The following is a 21,626-nucleotide window of genomic DNA, read 5'->3' on the forward strand; positions in this document are numbered from 1 at the left end:
CCCACATTAGCCCCCCTAACACTTCCCCCAAAACAAGGGTGCCATGACACAGCACCAATGTACACACAACTCTGTAATACAGCACCCACCCCCTCAGAATTAATTAACATTGACCATCAATGCTCATCATCAAAAACAATTTGGTGCTGTTCAGTTCAATTCAATTCAATAGAATCATTTCACAATTAATTTGGAATTTTCTGAAGAAACTTCTTAGCTTCACCAAGGCTAGTAAACACATAAAATTGCTCTTTTGTCAATACCTTCAATTTAGATTGTTGTACTATGGATGCCTGAGAACCCTGCACTCTAATAAATCCAACATCTTGCCAAAGTCCCTTCGATGACGAGCTGAAGCTGCTGACATGTCTGAAAAGATGCAACAATCGGGTATCTCCAGCTTTGAAAAATGTTTCTTCTGTATTGCTATGGCTAGAATATGTTCCTTTATACGGTAATCAGAAAAATTGACCAAAATGGTAGAAGGATATTTTGAGCTGAAGGAGCATTGAGCCGGAACTCGGTGGGCCAGCGTTATGGTGAAATCCCCTGAAAAGACGGGCAATACAATGGCCTAAATTAAAGAGTCCATCCACTGAGGTACCTGCTGTCCCTTGCATTCTTCTGGGTCTCTTATAATGCGCAGATTAGTGGGCCATGATTGATTTTCGAGCTCCTCAATCTTATATTCCAGAAGACCCTTTTGCTTTTTGATTTGAGTGACAGTTTTCTGAATGTTTACAACTTTGTCTTCGAGGTCAGATATCCTCGTCTATGTCTCTTTGAGTCTTCCTAGAAGCTGCACCAGATTTTCTTTGATCTTGGACAGGCTCTCATGCAACATAGCAATTTCAAGCATCTGCAAGACTTTCAAGTCCCTTATCTCAGATAAAATCATATAGTGCATTGTTTTAACATGATGGTCCACACTGCATCCATGCCCCCCTGCACCTGCTGAACCTGCTGTTGATTGTGATCCTGATTCTTCTGTGCCAAGGCAGATGACCCCATAGCTACCTCGGATAACAACTGATTTTGAGTTTTTCCCAGCGCAGTATCTGTAACCGAGGTCAGTAATGAATGCTGTGGAAAAAACTCGCAGGTGGGTCGCTGACTTGTTGACAACAGTAGTGCCTGTACCTCTGCTAAGGCTCCTATCCCCATTAGTTGTGAAATAACCGTGGTCCCAGATGCCATCAATCTCCCCTTTGTAAACAGGAGATAGCCTTTAGCTTTACTATGATTCAGATTTGTTACCTCCGTAGCCTCCATTCACACCTCATTATTTGGAGCGTCAGATTCAGTCCTTATTCAGTTGATCTTAAACGTCATGTGCTACCTTATGCAAATGGCCATTTTCAGCCTCCAAGTCACTGGGTGGACAGACCCCCACATTCACTGCCATTGTGGGTTCAAATCTTGACTGGAGACTGCGATTGACACAAGCGGCAGCAGACTTGGTCTGGATAGCACGTCTTTTCACTCTCTGGGTCAGGATGGGGGAAGAGTTCAAAGCACCAGCTGCATTAATTGTCTTCCAGTACTGCTTTTTCCTCATAGCCTTGAACAGTAGCTAGAGGACAGACCACTTATAGCCTCACACCATTCAGTAACCCAGTTTGTCCTCAGCTCTGCAAGTTGCCCAGCTCAGCTGATTTCCTATGATTTGCAATTGAATGAATAGTGAGCAGTGTTTTTGGGGCTTTTATTGGGACACAATGTTTATGCCAATCTGCTTGATAATTCACTTTGTTTATTAAATAACTACTTTTGCTATCTGTACTGATACTACATGTCTGAATATACCCACAAAGTTATTAACTTTAGAATCGTGTCATGTGTAGGTTTCACTAATAGCCTTGGACTAAGTCCATCAGACACTCATATAGTCCCATTCCTACCCAATGACCCCTTAAGTTTTTAATTTAAGCATCAACACTTCTTTGCTATGCTTGTGCAGAGACTGGCCTGATACCAGTCTAAGGTTTCAGAAAACTGGTACCCATCTTGCAAGGTGATGATACATAATTGTTTTGCGCACTCTAATAGATGGTAATGTGCTTATTGTTTTCAGGTCTCATGGTCTGGATCTGATGTTTTTGAAAAGTGGCTTCAGTACCCCATTTTACAAGTCTCAGGAAAAATGCAAGAGCCCAAAGAGGCACTGATGAATTTCAAAACAGGTGAAACAAATGCTGGCTGTTACAGAATTGTCACATCACAAGGATCACCCTGAAACCCTGATTAAGTGAATGTAGGCCAGGCCTAACTTTTTTGTGAGTCATAAGAGGTGGGAAAGCCATGGGAAAAGGGGGACAAGTTATCATTTTAAAAGAATCAATAACTGGCTAAAATGTTTGAGAAACATTAAGTTCTCATTGATGTTATGACTGAAAGGAGAAGCCAGGGTGCCACAAAGCATTAAAGATGGCTTAATTTATGAGGTAAATCCATCTGGTGAGATATAAACATTCATAATAAAAATACTAACTGTCACAGATTCCTCATTGCATTAACCCCTTTGCTGCCAGGCCTTTTTTTGGCTATTTGGGGCAGTTAGTGCTTAGGTTGTAGTGAATCCTAATTCGTTTTAATGGGATAACAGGAGTTAGCTTCGCCTCTGGCTTGTAGACTCGTGCCCCCGTCACCTAGTGACTTTTAACCTACTTAGCTTGCTCTGTCTTAGCCCATTTAATTATTTATTTATTCTAAGATGGCTGCCTTGTTTATAGTTAGGCCACTTGTTATGGGTAACATTATCAGTGTCACCGCGCCAAGGCGTCAAGATCAAGCACCAAAGACAAACAAACAGTAGGTGTTCACACTTAGGGATTTTCCCTCTCTATACTTTCGAGGGATTGTTGATATTAATTGCCATCCCAGGCATGTCTGTTATCTATTGTTTAGGAACACAACTACGTCAGGGGACATTGTAGAGCTGTATAAATACATCACACTTTAGACAGATAATCAGAGGGATTCCGACCAGAGGGCATCACCACCATCGCTGATACCGATGCTGCAGTCATCTTGACGCTGACCCAGTCTTCGTGTCCCTGTGAAGTCTGAGATAGAGACCTCATTCCAAGGTAACGAGGGTTAGGGGCTCCTCTCATGGACATGGCATTGGCAGATTAGGTTTAACAAACCCAGCCGAGGGGCAGGCCTCTGATGAGGTCAGCACGCAATCACGTGCTGACACCATCAGACGCAACTTATTGCAAATTGCAGTTATGTTAAATAAAAACTATTGTAACTTTACTGCATCTGTGTCATTGCCTGTGTTTGTATGAGACATAATATATCTGTGAGAAAAGGGTAATCTCAGTTTAACCACGACACTCCCTGAGATATCTTATTTTCGAGTCCATGCGTAAACGGCTGCCATAAATAACCTTTTACTATTGTGTTTCTGGTGAGGTGCTGCTAGTGAGCCAGTAAGGTTGGGATAACAGTTGCGACTTGTTGTAAGAAAGACGCAGTCGCCTACAAACAAAAGTACTGTCATCCTTAAACCAGCAGTCTTGCTCAGAGCAAGAGTCCAAACTGCGACAAGGTCCTCATCATTTTTTGTCCACATAAGCTACCCATGCCAAATTTGCTTCCTTTTTACCAACATCCTAGGGATTCTAGAGGTACCCAGAGTTTGTGGGTTCCTCTGAAGGAGGCCAAGAAATTTGCCAAAATACAGAGAACATTTAATTTTTTTCAAACTAATGGGAAAAAGGGCTGTTGAAGAAGGCTTGTGATTTTTTTTCCTGAAAATGGCACTAACAAAGGGTTTGCAGTGCTAAAATCACCATATTCACAGCTTTCAGGAACAGGCAGACTTGAATCAGAAAAACACTTTTTTCAACACTATTTTGGCATTTTACTGGGACATACCCCATTTTTACTATTTTTGTGCTTTCAGCCTTCTTCCAGTTAGTGACAGAAATGGGTGTGAAACCAATGCTGGATCCCAGAAAGCTAAACATTTCTGAAAAGTAGAATTCAGCAAGGGGTAATTTGTGTAGATCCTACAAGGGTTTCCTACAGAAAATAACAGCTGAAATTAAAAAATATTGAAATTGAGGTGAAAAAACAGCCATTTTTCTCCACGTTTTATTCTGTAACTTTTTCCTTTGATGTCAGATTTTTTAACGCAATATACCGTTAAAGTCTGCTGGACTCTTCTGGTTGCGGGGATATAGGGCTTTAGGTTCATCAAGAACCCTAGGTACCCAGAGCCAATAAATGAGCTGCACCTTGCTATGGGTTTTCATTCTATACCGGGTATACAGCAAATCATTTGCTGAAATATGAAGAGTGAAAAATAGGTATCTAGAAAACCTTTGTATTTCCAAAATGGGCACAAGATAGGGGTATTGAGAAGCAGTGGTTATTTGCACATCTCTGAATTCCGGAGTGCCCATACTAGCATGTGAATTACAGGGCGTTTCTCAAATAGATGTCTTTTTTACACGCTGTCTTACATTTGAAAGAAAAAATTTAGAGAAAGACAATGGGCAATAACACTTGTTTTGCTATTCTGTGTTCTCCCAAGACTCCCGATAACAATGGTACTTCACTTGCGTATGTAGGCCTAATGCACGTGACTGGAACCGCAACATAGACACATCACATTGTTACATTGAAATCTGACTTGTTTTTTGCAAAGTTCCTAGCTGTAGATTTTGGCCTCTAGTTCAGCCGGCACCATGGAAACCTACAAAACACTATCTGGACACTTCAAAATTATCAAATACAAAACTACCTGTTTTCCGGGGACACCTGCGTTTTTGGTACTGGGCTCAGCAGTCATCTAGAGAAACCTACCATACCCAGACATTTCTGCAAACTAGACACCTGAGGAAGTCCAGTGAGGTGTGACTTGCATGGATCCCCCAGTGTTTTCTTACCCAGAATTCTCAGCAAACCTCAATTTTAGTTTAAAAATCACATTTTTCGCACATGTCTGTGTGGAATCACCACACCGGGACAAATGTCCTACCACCCAACATTCTCCTCAGTCTCCTGATAAAAATTATACCTCACTTGTGTAGGTGGGCCAAGTGGCTATGACAATGAAGAGCCAAAAACATGTTGAAACTGAGGGTGAACCAAAGCGGGTCCAAAAGAGCAGTTTGAAAAAAAACATTTTTAGGCTGACAAGTGGAGCAGAATATTTATCGGTATAGATGAGACAATGCTGGGTGGTAGGAATTTTGTGGATTACTGCAGATTCTGGAAGGTTCCATCACAAAAATGTGGGAAAAATATGTGATTTCCAGCAAAGTTGGAGGTTTCAGAGCATTGTGGGTAGGAAAATGGTGCGGGTGCATGTGAAGCACACCACCCTGGACTCACACAGATGTTTAGTTTTCAGATGTGTATAGGTCTTGTGGATTTTTCTACATGGCAGTGTCCCAAAGTCCAAAAAGTGCAGCCCTCACCATTCCAAGTGGGAACATTTTTAGAGTTAGCCATGGCCCAAATGCCATGGCCCAAATGTAAAGCCAAAACCCAAAATAATCAAACGTCCTCTTGCTTGCCATGGGATAGGATGATTTAGTGTGCGGGGGGAGAGCTGAAAGACTGTTCCCCCCTTCATTTTGGGTGGGGGCATAACCATACCCATACTGGTTGGCATCCACCACCACACAATTTTTTTTTTCCCTGGCATCTAGTAGACTTCCTGCCCCCGAGGTGTGGATCGGGGATAATTGCCCCATCTGTCCACGGTGGGCAGTACAACTTTGGCCTCAATTATTTGGAGTGGGTGTATGGCCATACCCCCACACTCTTATTTTGAAAAAATAAATCTTCCCTGGTCGATGGTGGGCTTTCTGCCCCTCTTGGGGACAGATGGGCCTTCCAAAAATAGGCCTATCTCCCCAAGGGGGACAGAAATGTTTAACAGTAATGTGCCCCAATGGGGAGCGACCCTTGCTCAAGGGCCTTCCCCCCCAAACAAAGCACACACATACACACACACAAATCCCTGGTGCCTAAGTGGTTTCTGCCCCCCCCCCCCAGGGGTAGATCGGCCTAATATAAAAAGGCCAATCTGCCCCCAAGGGGAGCAGAAATGGCCTAAAGTAAATCCCTCTCCTCAGGGGAGGGACCGTTGCCTAAGGGGTCATTCCCCTGGTGTGAAATTGGCATAAAAAAACAAATCCCCAGTACCTAGTGGTTTCTGCCCCCATTGGAGGCTGATCGACCTAATAAAAATAGGCTGATCTGCCCCGAAAGGGCAGAAATGGCCTAAAATAAATTTGCCCCCCAGGGGAACAACCCTTGACTAAGGGGTCGCTCCCCTTGAGTGAAATTGACGCAACAAAATAAAAGTCCCTGGTGTCTAGTGGTTTCTGACCCCCTGGGGGCAGATCGGCCTAATTATAATAGGCTGATCTGCCCCCAGGAGGGGCAGAAAAGACCTACAAATATTTTGCCCCCCTGGGGAGTGGCCCTTGCCCAAGGGGCTGCTCCCCTCATTCAATAATGTAAAAAAAAAAAAAAAAATCCCTGGTGTCTAGTGGTTTCTGCCCCCCTTGGGGGCAGGTTGGCCTAATACAAATAGGGAGGGGGCAGAAACGGGCTAAGCTGAATTTTGCCCCCCCGGGGAACGACCCTTGCCCAAGGGGTCGCACCCCTATAAAAAAAATAAAAAAATGATCCTTGGTGTCTAGCGGTTTCTGCCCGCCCGGGGGCAGGTCAGCCTAATTATAATTTATGCAGAATTTAGGCAGAAATGGCCTAAAAATAATTTGCCCATCTGGGGAGCTGCCCTTGCCCAAGGGGCCGCCCCCCTTATTCAATTACAGAAAAAAAATCCCTTGTGTCTAGTGATGCGATCGGCCGCAGAAATGCTGAGAAAGACATCAAAGGAAAGGAAAGGCCATTTCTTTCCCTTGATGCCTTTCTTGGCCCCTCCACGTGATCGGAGCCGAGGGGCAGGCCTCTGATGAGGTCAGCACGCAATCACGTGCTGACACCATCAGACGCCACGGGGTGGGTCAGGGTGTGGAAAGGGAAGCAATTCCCCTCCCAACTCTGCCCAGGGAAAGGGGATGCGAGGCCCCCCGGGGGAGCTCTAGAGCTTCCCTCGAGGTCCCCTATCTGGACGTAACGGTTACGAGCTGGACACCTGAGCGGTGCTGCCCAGGACGTAACCGATGTGTCCAGGGCACCCGAGGGATTAAGCCCAGAATTCAAGAAAGTAAATTTGGTAGTAAAGAGAGAAAGTTTGACATGATATCTTATAGCTGGGACCTTTTGGCAATGGACTATTTCTGTGGTATGCTTTTTATTGAAGTGGTCACTGTGAAAAAGCATTGTTTGGCATGATTCTGAAAATTATTCATCATTACCATGTAATTCAGGATTGGGCTTCGTTAAAAGTTTATGTTTACAGCAGTGGTGGCTGGCGACTTTAAAAAGAGGTGAGGCACAATCCTTGGCTTCAGTTCCAGTGAGCGAATTTGAGTTATACTCAGAGGGTTCACAGGCCATATTGCAGTGTTACAACAATCTGCCTTAGGTGGTGTGCTCACACTCTCTTGCACTCAGTCTGTATCTCTCATTCATTCCTACTCAGTTTCATTCACTTACTCTCATTCACAATTGCACTCAATTTTACTTTTATTTACTCACTCAGTATTGCTGACTCACATAGTCTCACTCATTCTCAATCTGGTTCACTGAGTTCCATTCATTCCTACTCATTCAGTCTCACAGTGACTCACGCATTCTCACTGAGTCTCATTTAGATTCATTCAGTCTCACTCTAACTCACTAATTCCCCCTAAGTATCACTAAGTCACCCTCTGACTTGGATGTTCTCCCAGATTCCCTTAGTCACACTCATTCTGGTTTACTCAATCTCATTCTGACTCATCCATACTCCTTAAGTCCCACTCATTCTCACTCAGTTCTACTCATTCTGGTTCACTTAATTCACACTAACCTATCAGCCTCACTCAATCTGAATCACTCAATCTGACTCTGAGTCATACTCTCTTAGTCTCACTCGGTTTCACTCAGTCTCACTCTGAATCACTGTCTCACTCTGAATCACCCAGTCCTACTCATTCTAACTTAATCACTTAATTTTAATCTGATTTATTTAGCCTCACTCAATCATAGTTAGTCTGAGTCCCAGTTTTCTCAGTCAATCTCACTCTGACTCACTCATTCTCACTGATTCACTTAGTCCCACTCTGTCCCACTCATTAGGATTCCCTCACTATCACTCCGACTTACTCATCCAAACTCAGGCCCATATTTATACTTTTTCACGCAAAACTGCATTAGTGCAGTTTTGCGTGAAAAAGCATAGCGCCGGCTAGTGCCATTCCAAAACGCCAGCCGGGCGCCATATTTATGGAAAGGCGCTAGCCAGCAGTAATGTCCTGTTAGCGTCCTTGTAAAGGACACTAACAGGGTGGGGGAGGCGTGGGGGGAATCGGAGCTTGTGTGCCGAATTATGGCGCTACACTGTTTAGAGGCAAAAAAATGCCTCTAAACAGTGTAGCGCCATTATCTGTCACACAACCCCTATGGACATGGCTCCTGTCTTAGTAAAGACAGGAGCCATGTCCGCCACCCCAATGGCCAAACGTCCCCTTGGCATGTCCATTGGGGCCAGCGCCATGCAGGGGGCCCCAAGTCAGGGCCCGAGTGTGAAAAAAAAAACTCATGGGGGCTTGCCTGGGATGGGTCCCCCATCCTGTTGTTTCCCTCTGGTGTCGGTGGGGGTGGGTGGGGGTATCCCTGTGGCCAGGGAAGGGCACCTGTGGGCTCTTTCCATGGTCTCTGTCCATGGAAATATGCCTACAGGTCCCCTAACGCCTGCCCATATCCAGGCTTTAAATAATGGCGCTAAGGAAGCTTAGCGCCATTATTTAAGGCCCCCATCTCCTTGTGCTGTATTTTAGCCATATCATCCTTTTCTGGATGGGAACGTCTACCTTGCATCTCATTGACGCAAGGTAGGTTTTCACGTCCAGAAAACAACGTCTAGCGCCAAACTATAAATATGGAGTTAGGTTGTAAATATATGATGCTAATTCAGCGCAAACCGAGTATAAATATGGGCCTCAGTCTCTTGTTTGCACTCGTTCCTACTAATTCTAACTCAGGCTCACTCTGCCTCACTCAGATCTGTGATTCACTCAATGTCACTCATTCTCACTCTTACTCACTTATCCTCACTCACTCAATCTCACACTGACTTGCCTCATCTCTCTCAGTATCAATCAGTCTCACTCAATCTCACTCATTCACACTTCTACTCACAAGTTTCACTTGGAGTCCTGCTCCTTTCTGCTTCCATGCTGGAGTATGATTAAACTGAAATCTCAAACCTGTGCAGTCACAGATTTGAGTTTTCAGTCTCTGATGTCTGCTCTGTCTCGCAACCCTTTCCCAACTCTGTGGCCAGGTGGAAACGAATGGGTTGATAGGGTGATTGTATATAATCACAGGCAATGCAGGGCTTAAGCCTACAGTACTTGTAGCTACCTTTAGGTGTGATGCTTTAGATATCACAGATGGGAGAGGTACTGGGGCATGCCAGGGCCTTGAGGACAAGGCTGAGGGTTTTACCAGCCCTGGATAATCTGTCTGATGGCTGGTGTAAGGTTGTTTGTGCATCTGCGTTAGCTATCAGACAGTTTTACAACAAGCTTCCTCAAGGAGTTGCTGGATGGCATTTATTTGTTATACCCAGAGTGAATTATATATTATTATTCGATCTTGGTACAATAAACACAAAAACGAGCCAGAAAAGGATAGTGTAGCCCTTGAGCCCTTAAGGGAGAGCTGCCCTGGGTTTGCAGTGTGTAGATGCCTATTGTCAACTGAATAGACACAAAGTCCATGTCATATTAGAACATTGGAATGTTGCTAGCTCCATTGAAAACAATGGAGTGCTGCGGGCTTTTACTGGCCGGTAACAGCCCTGAGCGCCAACATTCCAATGTTCGCTTTGTTCACAGCAACAGCTGTGAACAAAGCCTCACAGAGCCCGAGGGGATTTTAATCCCCTCGGGCTCCGTGAACATTTTTTTTTTTAAATAGAACATTCTGCCCTGTGTGGCAGAATGTTCTAATAGCCTTAGAACCCGGTTCTAAGGCTATATGAAACCCCTACCACGGCCAAAAAGAGGGACTAACTGCTTGTGTTAATTTTGCAGTCATCAATGCAACATCTTTTTTTCTTTTCTTTTTATTCGATAATCAAGTTAACCAAATCATGGGCCAAAGCAAATCTCATTGTCCTTGTCTCTTGAAAAAGTAAATATTTAAGTCAGAAAAGCCATAAACGAGGAAGATCACTACATTCATTCCATTCTCAAAATACAGTTAATTAATTTGTGTTACATTGTCTAATAAATTACCTTCTCCCATACAGTATATATTTCCAAATACCTTCAGCTTTGTGCTTAGCCCCCACCCTTTGTATATATACCTCCTCTAGTGTCTAAACCAGGCACATCCCAGTAATCCAGGTCTCGTATGTAGGGGCAATCGGGGATTTTTGTCAAATGAGTGCTTTAGCCAAAAGTTAGCCAATAAAAAAGAACTGTTACTCATGTAGATCCAATTAGCAGTTTGATGGGGGAATCCCGATAAAGGCCCCGTGTATTTCTGGTTTAATGTTCACCTGAATGTTATTACTCAGAAAGTCATAGATTTTCTCCTGAAATTGAACAGATTGTGATAAAAGAAACTCATATGGGTCCAATCCCTACAGGAGTTGTTAACTCTCAAGCATCTCACCTATGCTGATGGATACATATGCTGTATACGTTGTGGGGTATTGTATGGATCCCATTTTGAGTGGGATTAAGTATGCTTGAAATTGGCTTCACAAAGAGCTTTATATGACATACAGTTGAATCTACTCCAGCCCGCTATATCTAACTTTCCTTCAATGTACCGAGAAATACAATCAAACGCTGTGTGTGCAACGGTATCATGCGTATACAGACAGAGTTTCCGGTACCAGTTCCTAACAAAGTGGGTCTTACTGATATGATCAGAAATTCCGCTGGCATTTGCCTCATATTTAAGAAGAGGTTACATAAAATGTAGGTATGAAAATTTAAGCTCTACAAGGAGCCATGTTTTAATTTGTCCTGCAACAAGGAAAAGTTCCAGCTTGTGATACTCCAATCTGGCCCATTTCCTAATAACATTTCGAGATAGATTCATTTCGACTATTCTGGTGTCTTTTAGAGAGATTTGAGAGTAGGTTAGAATTTTTTTTAACTCTCTTGTATTTGCCCACATTTTCTAACCATTTGCGTTTTGATTTCTTAGGTAGCTTGGGTATTTGAGGAAAACCGACCTTTGAAGTCCTGTCTCTAAACGCATGAGCTGTAAATAAAAACAATTTGATTCGTCTTTCTGTATGGCCAAACTATTTAACCACTCTGGTTAGGAGGCTTGATAGTATTTACGCCTCTGTGGAAGCACACACCCACCATCTTCTACTGACAATTGAAGAGTAGTCAGCTTTGTATGAGGTTTCCTGCTTGCCAGATATATTTCTGTATCATTTGATCTATTTCAACAAAAAAACTTGTTTTGCTTTAATCATTACGTTGGAAAACAAAAAGGTGATTAGAGGTAAGATGGACATTTTAATGACTGAGATACACCATATGATTGATAGTGCCAAGCACAGACAATAAGCCAAAATAGTCGTCACTTTCCTCAAAGTGGCTGAGCAATTCAAATAATTCTGAGAAGTTATGAATCACAACTATGTCAAGGTACCTTATTGGCTGAGTATCAAAATATGGAGCTTGTATTTCCTGGGGCAGAATATCCGATGTGCAGTGGGAATAATACGTTTTCAGTTTTAGAGTGATTGGTTTCATGAGTCCCTCTATCAGAAAAGGCTTGAAATTTAGCCAAGGCTCTGAGAATATAGTCATGTGTACCTTCTAAATAAAAGATGGTATCTTCTGTGAAGCGTTTCAGTTTTGGGGCACTGGCAACCTGTGGAGTGATACCCATGTCCTGTCTGATTGCCAATGCCAGAGGTTTGATAAACAAGGAGAACAGGACTGGTGACATGGAACATCCCTGGTGCATTCCCCTCCGTATGAGAATACATCCTACGGTCTGTGAGTTGATCATAATAGCCGCTTCAGCTCGATGATAAAGGTTGTCCAATAGCCCTATTAGTTTGGAGGGAAATCCAAAGAGTGACAAGGTTAAAAACATGGATACCCACTGAAGGCGATCAAATGCTTTTTCTGCATCCAAAATCATTATGGCCACTTTAAATTTTTTGCTTGAAAAATAGTCCATTGCCTGCATTAAAAAAATTGTATTGCTGTTGATAGACTGACAGGCAAAAATACGTTTTGATCGCCATGCACTACTGTTGCACCAATGGGGGCTAATCGAAGAGCCACGACTTTGGTACATAGTTTCTATTACAATAATTAGGTACACTGTTACAAGTAAGGTGAAAGAACCCACAGAACGTTAAGTGTCTCAGGTACAGGTTAATTCAGAAGCAAGGGCCCTCATGTTTCATCATTGGACTTGCTCCGCATCAGACTGGCACTGCAATGTCTGACGGGACCATAAAAGGGGCCTCTTTGCCAGAAATCTTGAAAGAGGAAAAGTTTTTAAAAAAAGCTGGAGAGAGAATTTTTTTTAAAAATGGCTCGTCACCTCCTTAAAGATCCAAATTTATCAGGAGAGGGAGGCACCAGTCAAGATTAAAAAAAACATGTAGAGTGAGAGGTAACTGATGGTCCTTAACTTTAACCACTCTGGAAAGTCAACCAGAAAGTTGTGCCTTACCACATCCAACCGGATCACCTGGCGCTTCATCAGGACTAAACACAATCTTCTCCAGAATTTATTAGTGTAGAAGTACACTGTGTTCAAAACATATACAAGGAAGGGGGAGTAAGAGTTTACTCACATCAATTCGTATCAATTAGAAAAACTGAGAAATACCTTTGGATACAAAAGAACAAACAATCTGCATTCTTCCCAGTTCTATTGTGCTAAGTGGAGATAAGCATATTCAAAGTGATGCTTACCATCATTAGTTAGGAACAGGGCTCCATGGAAAGCACATGCTTACAGTCATTCGATGTTTCTATAATGAATAGTGCAGACAGGACTTATATAAAAACAGTCAAAAAGCAACAGAGTACTATTCAACAAAGAACTAATGATAAATGAAAGATCTCTTGTATATTAAAAAAGGGTTCAAGGAACAGAGGTCCCAATGCAAAGAAGAGTTATGGTGCTGTACATCGACACTCTCATGGTTTTGGCGATTTCAGAGATAAGTAGGCAGTCAGCAAGGAGAAAGCCAAACAAGGCACATTCTAATACAGCTCAAAAAATGTAAATCACAAAAACATACTAGGATCATCATCAGTAGCATAGCATGCAGCAAGCACAAAAGAAAACAGACTGTGAAAACAGAAAGAGTCAAAAGAGCATTCGTTTTAAATCGCTCAACTTACATTGGCACCGTCATAAGCCTAATTAGGAATTTCAACGGGGCTGCGTTCCCGAAAAATACTAGAAGGAGACACGGTTGCGAGCACAGAAGGTAACAAACTGTGAAACCAGGAAATATTAAAGGAGCGTTCAATTTGGACCGCTCAACTTACATTAGCACCGTCATAGACCTGATTAGGACTTCACCAAGGGCCGCGTTCACGAAATACTCGAAGGAAACGCGGTCGCCGGGATATGAAGGAAGCCAGAATGGAGGGTGCTTCATCAGAAGGAGATCTGATGGCGCCCGGGCCCACCCTTTAACGGTACGTTAAAAACAGAGAGGAAGGACAAGGAAATCCTTCCTATCCGTCCTCTCAGTGGGATTGAAACTAAGAAGGGACCACCGATACTGCGGCTAAAACAAAGGGATTTTCAGCACAAGTTACATTTGTGCTGAAAAAGGGGTCATAGAATTTTTTTTATTTTTTTTTATAAGGAACCCAAGGGATAAATAAGGAATGGCAAAAACAAGAGGTAATGCACTAATGTACAGCAATACAACACACAATATTTTAAAAAAATAATAAAATGAATGAAAATATGTCTTGGAGAAAAAAGAGAGAAAGAAGGGACTAAGTTGAATCCCTGGTCAAAAAAACAAAAAAAATGATATGTAGCCTCTCAATATTGAACTTCACAGATTACTTGACATCCAATGGAGGGGGGTATGAAGATGACTATGTTAAAATAATATTTCTATGACAAGGATACAAGAATAGAAAAAGAAAGTTTATGTCATGCAAGCTGCAACACTCATCCATGGTATGGCATCATTCAATCCATTATATGAGTTCCCAATTTGAAGACCCAACGTTTTTCTACTTCCAGTAACGTTCTGGAAGATGATTGTACGGTCTCAAGCACAATCCACCACAAGTCATCAGGAGTGTGTTGAACATCACAATAGTGAATGCTCAATTTCGTAGTAAGGCGTCCACATCTGATATTATTACGTTTAGTCAACGAACATAGATTACAGTTGCCACATGGGTGGTGGCCTGTAACAGGAGGAAGGCCCCACAATGCCTTTTAATCAGATTCCTTGTTACGCAGCAGAGGTCTAGTGTGTACCACTGCATCCTTGATGTTAGAGGATCTTTTGAAAGCAAATAGAGGTTTAGTTATTGTTACTCCCCCACTGGTAAGGATGGGCCAACATTTATTAATCAGTTTTTTGAGAGAATTAGATACTGGCGAAAAGGTGGAAATACAGGTCAGACGGGACACAGGATTTTTTGGTGTAGAGGACAATAAGGCTTCTCTATTGTTGTTCCGAGCTCGTTTGTGTGCTGAGTCAATGATTTTTGGTGGATAGTGTCTCTCAAGGAGTTTTGTTGTTAGGTCGCCAGCTTGTACTTCATAGGAAGACATATTGCTGCAATTGCGACGTAGTTGTAAGAACTGGCCATACAGTAGATTATCTCGTAGAGCTTTAGGGTGGTGGCTATTATATAATAATAAGCTGTTGCGATCAGTCTTTTTTTGGTAAGTGCAGGTTTGTAAGTTCCCATTATTGATGGTAATAGTGAGATCCAAAAAGGAAATGCTTTTTGTAGATACTGTGGAAGTGAACTTTAAGAAAGGGTCAAGACTATTGATCCAATCGGTAAAGGAGTCAACTAGGTGTATCTCTCCCTACCATATGATGAAGATGTCATCAATGTACCAACGCCATAATCTGATGTTATCAGAGAAAGGGTTGATGGTGTTAAGAATGAAACGCTGTTCAAAATGGTACACATATAAACAGGCTAGACTGGGGGTGAAGGTACTCCCCATTGATGTCCCTCAAGTCTGATGGTACAGCTGATCGTCAAATTGAAAAAAGTTCTCAGTCAGTGCTAGTGAAGCACATTGCATAATAAAATGAACAGGCGTGGAAGTACTCAGTGATCTATTCAGTAGGGCCGCTTCAATAATTTGTAATGTCTCTTTTTGTGGGATGTTAGTATAAAGAGACTCGACATCAAGGGTAATTAGGGCTTGTACTATATCTTACCATTGATGGAATGGATCAGATTCAGAACCTCCTTAGTGTCCTTCAAAAAGGTAGATGATTCTTTTACAATGGGTTGTAAAAAGAAATCACAAAAGGTAGAGAGCGATTTTAACACTGACCCTATACCAGAGACAATAGGTCGTCCACGGGGAGATGTTGTGCCCTTGTGAATTTTGGGGGGACAGTAAAAGTAAGGGACACGTGGATTGGTAGTATCCAAAAATTCTACCTCTTTATGTGCTATCCAGGAATTGGTTTCCACTTCATGGATCAAGGAGCGGATCTGCAACTGTAATCTTTCAGTGGGGTCACATAAGATGGGGGTGTAGTAAGTCGAATCACTCAGCAAATGAAGGCACTCAGTTCTGTATACTTGAGAGTCTAGAATCACAATTGCTCTACCCTTATCTACTGGTTTATAACTATGGCCTGATCTTGCCGTAATGCTTTTAAAGCTACTCTCTCTCGTAGCGATGTTGACAAAGGCACGTTTGGCACATAATTGTTGTACATCCATCATGACTGCTTTCTCAAAGGCAAGTAATTTGCATGGCACAGATGCAGGAGGGGGAACAAAGGAAGATTGAGTCCTTAGTCCTGTATCTTCTTCTTGTGACTCAGTAGGATTGTCTTTGAAGAAAAAGTGTAATTAAATTTTTCTTAAAAAACGAGACAACTCACAGTTAATCCAAAAGATTTTTTCTGTTGGAGTAGGAACAAAGCCCAGGCTTTTTTTCAAAACAGTGTTTTCGTCAGGTGATAGTTGTCAGGTAGACAAATTGACTACTAAATTCTCACTGGAGGATTCTTGCCTTGGCTTCAGGTAACCATCTGCGGTTCCTGTTGTGCCCAATGTACATGTCTTCCTCTTCCTCTCCGCCTGCCTCTTCCTCTCCCCGGCCTCGACCTAAAAAAGGTACATAAGGTATCATTGGGCGTGGTTGAAAGAAAGGATATGGAGGTTGCCAAGTCGGAGGTTGCTGTATTGGAAAATGAGGAAGATTGTAGTATGGGTGTGCCATCCCATCATCTGTGCTCCAGCGATCTGAAGAGGAGCTATTGCTGAATTTCTGATTTTTTAAAAAAAGAAGACACCGTTTCATCTGAAGACAGCGATGCAGTGTCTATCTCAAAGTCATCTCTAATGTAAGGATACTTTCTCTTTGCTGACCTTAGTGATATCCTTTTGTAACTTGGAGATCTTTTGCTGGGTCAGGCATTCTTTGGTATTGTTGAGTTCAGTATTGATCTCTACTAACCGACTCTTGAAAGATGCCAGAGACAAAGAGGTTTTTAAAGTGGACTCCGCTGGATTGATCTGTACCATGATTGACTCGGCCAACCTTTTGGACGTGTTAATGATAAGGACCAGCCAATCTCTTGTACATTTCCATGCAATTTGTGCCCAGTCAGTTCTAAAGAGTAGGTCCTGTAAAACAATTATCGGTACATTGGTCACAATCAAACCATTCGGGCTATATTTGCCCAGAGGTATTCAGTCATAATAATGGCATGTAAAATGGTTTTAATCAAGTCTCGTTTCAATGTTGTTAAGTTATCACTATCTTCCTTCAAGCTGCCAGAAGGGCCTGAAACATCTGTTCCAAGGATGGAAGGAGTTTGTGATATAGCAGTGACCACATCGTCATCAAAACTTAAACCCTGGAACTTTTCCATCATAGGTACTCAGAGAGAATTATCAAACAAGAGTCCCACAGCTGGGCCAATGCGCTAATCACATCAAAAAAGAGAGGGGGGCTGAGGGATTAATTGGTCCAGTGTACACTCTTTTTCCCGTGGTTACATAGAGTGAAGGACCGTCAGTTCCCTCTCACTCTACATGTGTTTTTAATCTTGACCAGCGCCTCCCTCGCCTAATAAATTTGGTTCTTTAAGTAGGTGTCCGAGCCAATTTCAACACTTGTTCTCTCTCCGGCTGTTTTTTTTGTAACTTTTCCTCTTTCACGATTTATGGTCATGAGGCCCCTTTTAGGCTCCCGTCACACATTGCAGTGCCAGACGCGGAGCAAGCCCAATGATGAAACATGAGGACCCTTGCTTCTGAATTAACCTGTACCTGAGACACTTAGGCCCTCATTACAACCCTGGCAGTCAGTGTTAAAGTGGCGTAATACCGCCAACAGGCCGGCAGTAACAAAAATGGAATCATGACCACGGCGGAAACCGCCAACAGGTACAGCCACTTGAACATTCCGACCACCACGGCGATAGCAACAAACACTGCGGCGGTAATCGCCAATAGCCAGGCAGAAAACAATGTACCACCCACCCCATTACAACCCGCCCATCCGCCAGATTTTCCAGGGCGGTACCAACGCCATCAAAAGCACGGCGGAAATAGTTCTTTGAAGGGAAACCACTCACCTCTCGACACTCAAGGAAGAATCAGGACGTCATGGAGTCTGAGCTGCAGGTCTTCCCCATGCTGGTGTTTCTGCTCATATATCAAGAGTACCAACGGCGGCAGCGACGATGATGGTGAGTACTGCACCTAGCACATAGGGGAGGGGGGAGGAAAAAGAGAGTGACGCACACACTCAACATGCAACACCCCCACCCCTACCCTCATCCCCAACACCATACACACAAACATATGCAACAACATTACATATACACCCCATAACCCTCTGGAATAACGCAAGGACAAAAGTAATTGAGTCAAATGAATGTTATATTAGAAGTAGTTAGAAATACGTTAATAATTCAAAAACAGTATTTACAAAATATACATCATGTATAAAAGGCAGGACAATGTCCACTCAAAATGTCCGTGGCCCACTGGGCCAAAACACATAGGCCAAGCCCACGCTTGACTTCTGCCTCAATACGGAGAGAACATTGCATGGGCATCACGTCGAATATACACAGACACCTCAGGGGGACGGGGAAGGGGGGCACCTCAGCCAGAAGATGGTACAACGCCACTGCTCCTGAAGGGGGCTCAATGCGCACAACGATGTCCTGGGGAGTACAAAGCTGCAGTGTCTCAAGTGGGTGGTTTGCCCACTGCTTGGTCCTGGGGAGTGCAAAGCCACAGCCTCTCTAGTGGGTGGTTTGCCCACTGCTTGGTCCTGGGGAGTGCAAGGCCACAGTCTTTCAAGTGGGTGGTTTGCCCACTGCCTGGTCCTGGGGAGTGTAAAGCTACAGTCTCTCAAGTGGGTAATTTGTCCACTGCTTGGTCCTGGGAAGTGCAAAGCCGCAGTCTCTCAAGTGGGTGGTTTGCTCACTGCTTAGTCCTGGGGAGTGCAAAGCCACAGTCTCTCAAGTTGGTGATTTGCCCTCTGCTTGGCCCTTGGGAGTGCAAAGCCACAGTCTCTCAAGTGGGTGGTTTGCCCACTGCTTGGTCCTGGGGAGTGTAAGGCCACAGTCTCTCTAGTGGGTGCCGGTTTTCCACTGGTTCTGGAGGGGGCTTGTGCCCAGTGTGTTTCATCCTGCCAAGGATAGGGTGAGTGGATGCCTTTTTCCACTTGTTCTGGAGGGACCTGGTGCCCAGTGTGCTTCATCCTGCCAAGGATAGGGTGAGTGGATGCCTTCTTCCACTGGTTCTGGAGGGGGATTGGTGCCCAGTGATGCAGCACATGGGGTGTGCAAGGTCACAATCACTCACCTGGGTGTCAGATCTACACGATTTTTGTGGGCAGGATGCATGACACACCATGGATGCATGACTACAGTCCATCCACCGACGGAGACGGCTGTACAGTGGTTGCAGTGCTGGTGCAGGTGGCAGTGCTGCAAGGGGAGGGGGGAGGCTCCAGCCCTTCCCCTGTAGCCTTTGACGGCTGCCCACTGGGGCTGCTGCTGCTGGTGGCGGTGCTGCTTGCAGCGGTGCTTGCAACGGTGCAGGTGGCAGTGCTGGCCGTGGTGCAGCTGGTGGTGGTGGCTGCGGTGCAGATGGAGGTGCTGTCAGTGGAGGGGGGAGTCTCCAGCCCTTCCCCTGCAGCCCTGGACAGCTGCCCACTGGGGCTGGTGCTACTGGTGGTGGTGCTGCTGTCCGTGGTGCAGGTGGCAGTGCTGTCCGCAGTGCAGGTGGCGGTGCTGACAGTGGAGGGGGGAGGCTCCAGCCCTTTCCCTGCAGCCTCAGATGGCTAAAGTGCCCTGCCTGGTGTTCTGTGCCCCTTCCTGCCCTTGGCAGATGATGGTACCTCCTTACTTCTGCCAGCTGGCATCTTTGCCTTGGCCTTGCTGGCTGGTTGTGCCTCCTCCTCCTTGCTTGATGCTCTCCCCTTTTTGTCCTTTCCTGGTGGCAGAACCTTCTTGTCCTTGGCAGGGGTTGGTGGCACACTGGCTGGGCTGATGGCTGCCTCCTTAAAGCCTCTCCGAGCTCCAGAAACCACGGCAGATGTGGCTTGGTGGCTGAGGTGCTGGGCTGGGTTCTGGAAACCCTAGGCCAAGGTGAAGGACATGGTGGGGAGGGGTAGGAAATAGATCAATGCTGGTGAGAAAAAGTTTCTTAGGGACACTGGGGGGGAAGAGGGTGAAGGTTTGGGAGTGGTTGTAGGAGGTGTCAGTCTGCTGTGTTTGGGTGCAGGTGCATGAGCTGGATGCTGTTTTGAGGTGGATGGCTATTGGGTGGGTGTGTGTTTGCATTTGTGTACTTTGGGAGGAGGAGTCACAGACACAGACACAGTGGGAGCAGACACAGGGGACGTGTGCATGGATGTGGGGGTGCTGACTGCCACTGAGGGGCGTGTAGTGATAGGCGTGCTGGTGATGGAGGTGGTGGATGAGGATGTAGTGCATGCAGGTGTGAGTTGAGACTCTACTGGGAGGGAGGTGGACGAGGAGGAGGAGTGGAGCACAGTAGAGGCAGTGGTTGTTGGAGTGTCTGCTTCTGGATGGTGCTTATGTGAGTGCCTGTGGGATGATGTGTGGTGCTTGCCAGAGCCACTTCTGTGTGTTGATTTGTGTGAATGCTGGTCTGAAGGTGTGTTTGGGATAGGTTGGGGTTGAGGGGACTGGGACTGGGTAGAGGAAGTTGGAGGGGGGAGGCTGGAGACAAGGACAATGGCTGCCATCAGTGCGGAGGTCAGAGGCTGAAATGATCTCTCTTTGGCCGCTACGCCAGAGTGAATGCTCTCTAGGTATGCATTTGTTTGTTGCAAATGCCACTCTACACCCTGGATGGCTTTCAGAATGGTTGACTGCCCAACAGTGAGGGATCTCAGGAGGTCAATAGCCTCCTCAATGAGGGCAGCGGGGCTGACTGGGCAGGGACTGAGGTGCCTGGGGAGAAGGAGATGCCCAACTTACTGGGTGAGTGGGCACAGGAAACAAACTGAGCGGCTGCTGGGAGGGCGGTGCTGGTATGGGGTGGCCGCTGTACCTGTTGTTGGGGTGGGCACAGAAGTGTCAGCCACTGCCAGGGAGCTTCCATCAGAGGAGGAGTCGCTGTCTGTAGTGTCCCCTCCTGTCTTTGTCGTGGTGCTCCCCTCACCCTCTGTCCCACTGGTGCCCTCACCGTCGGTGGATTCCTCCAGGCCCATGTGGGATGCAGCTCCCTCCGTCGCCGGTGCCTCTGCTCCTCTGCCAGATGATGCTAATCCACACAAGGACAGGGTGACAAAACAAAAATGGGGGGAGAGACAAAGGATACACTTGGTCAATCCCAGCAACACCATTACCGTTGGTGTACACAACACACAGGGAGCTGCCCAATGCACTAGGTCATGCACTACCAGTTACACAGCTAGTCACCAGCCCATGGGGTGCAATTCCTAACGCCATGAGCTGCACACTTGAAACCCACAGGACCCTGCCCAGTAGTAGATGGCCACTAACACTATTGGGGTTGGCGTGCTTCAGAGCCTGCCCAACAAGGCACCTAACCTGCCAGTTTGCCCTGGCCTAGGGACACCAATAGCCCACATCCCCCACCCAGGTAAAACCTTAGCGCGCGCAAAGTCATGATTATGAATCTGTACTCACCCCCTTGTGGCTGCTGAGATTCCTTCAAGCGCCCATCCAACTCCAGATAGGCCACCGCCAGTATGCGGAATATCAGGGGGGTCAGGGTATGACGAGCACCCCTTACTCGTTGGGAGCCCAGATCCAGCTGGGCCTCCACCATCTTCCT

The 21,626-nt window shown here is 45.0% G+C and overlaps 1 long non-coding RNA gene across 2 annotated transcripts in view; it reads right to left on the reverse strand.

Moving 5' to 3' along the window:
* LOC138266604 (uncharacterized) overlaps positions 1-13,781 on the reverse strand; it is a 142,376-nt gene extending 128,595 nt beyond the window's left edge. Inside the window, exons 1-3 of one of the 2 annotated variants that reach the window (XR_011199573.1) lie at positions 13,641-13,781; positions 12,811-13,114; positions 11,666-12,173 (exon numbers count right to left, since the gene is read on the reverse strand). This is a non-coding gene — a long non-coding RNA (uncharacterized lncRNA). Of the gene's footprint in view, positions 1-11,665; positions 12,174-12,810; positions 13,115-13,640 lie in introns of those variants that run through there. The other variant, XR_011199572.1, reaches the window with a different exon arrangement.
* Between the last annotated feature and the right edge of the window lie 7,845 nt (positions 13,782-21,626).

Source organism: Pleurodeles waltl, chromosome 11 (assembly GCF_031143425.1).
Source record: "Pleurodeles waltl isolate 20211129_DDA chromosome 11, aPleWal1.hap1.20221129, whole genome shotgun sequence".
In the NCBI taxonomy this organism is placed as follows: domain Eukaryota; kingdom Metazoa; phylum Chordata; class Amphibia; order Caudata; family Salamandridae; genus Pleurodeles; species Pleurodeles waltl.